This window comes from Herpailurus yagouaroundi, unplaced genomic scaffold (genome assembly GCF_014898765.1).
Source record: "Herpailurus yagouaroundi ecotype Mexico unplaced genomic scaffold, PumYag 253, whole genome shotgun sequence".
Lineage (NCBI taxonomy): Eukaryota > Metazoa > Chordata > Mammalia > Carnivora > Felidae > Herpailurus > Herpailurus yagouaroundi.
In genome coordinates, this window is record NW_024412470.1 from 6,093,066 (window position 1) to 6,094,184 (window position 1,119).

Here is a 1,119-nt window from a genome sequence, read left to right on the forward strand (position 1 = left end):
CTACTACGTGCTACACACTGGTCTGGGCGTTGGCCGCAAGGAACTGACACGCTAATGGAGAGACAGTAAAGAATAATAAAGTACATTATCTAACAGGAAAGAAGTTAACACGTTAGGGGGTAAACGGGACAGGATAAGGAGGATAGAGCAGTTTCAACGAGCGGGTCAGGAAGGGTTTGTTGAGTAAGTGAATGTGAGCAGACCCTTGAAGGAGGTAAGGGAGCCAGGCAGGCAGCTCGCTGGGCCAAATGACCTTCATTCTCTCCTTCACGCAGGAGTGGGTCATGCTGTGACCATAACTTCATTCCTTCGGTCAATAGTTCATTAAGCAAAACAGAATGAGGTACAGTTTCAGGATCCCAATCATTAAAGAAAGAACAGGAACAGAGCTTTATTTATTCACCCTACCCCCGAAGTCTAGAGGTATGTGAGTACTCAACAGATACTGTTCAATCAGTTAATTCATCCATAATCAATAGCTTAATTTATGAGAAGCAAAGACCCCCCCCATTTCCTGTATTAAACTTGATACAATTTGTCATATAAACAATGAATTGGAGGCTTTTTTTTTTCACATGTAAAAGAACCACTCCTAATACGATCAGAACATGATTTCATTTTTACATTTTCCCTTCCAGCCCTTGTCTGTATGCTTAACTTACGGAGGTATGATTTCGTATTTCGTAATCATAAGCCTAGGACTTTGAGACTTTTTTTAATGTTTGTCATATTGTAGGCATTTTTCTCCAGCAATTCATAGTCTTTACGATTATCACTGATAGTGGATGCACGAAGTCAGTTGTCTTCAGATTGCCAGCAAAAGCAACATTGCTTCCAATGTCCCTGGATTAAGGCAGGGCAGGTACCGAGTTGGCTCCATAGCTCAGTGGTTAGAGCACTGGTCTTGTAAACCAGGGGTCGCGAGTTCGATCCTCGCTGGGGCCTCTTGTCATCTTTTTTTTTTTTTTTTTTTTTTTTTAATCCTCCTCTTCACGAACTACAAACTCCAAAATGGAAGAGCGGTTTCTGAAAACGTTACTTCTGGAGGATTAAAAATGACTCTTCCTGAAATGCAAATGATGGGCGTCCTTAAGGTGCTTTAGAGGCGACCCGGAAGAG

General features: G+C 42.0%; 1 non-coding gene across 1 annotated transcript; it reads left to right on the plus strand.

Annotated features, from left to right (window-relative positions):
- The first annotated feature begins 872 nt into the window (after positions 1 to 872).
- TRNAT-UGU (transfer RNA threonine (anticodon UGU)) lies at positions 873 to 945 on the plus strand. The gene has a single exon. It is a non-coding gene; the product is annotated as a tRNA-Thr (tRNA).
- The last annotated feature ends 174 nt before the right edge of the window (positions 946 to 1,119 follow it).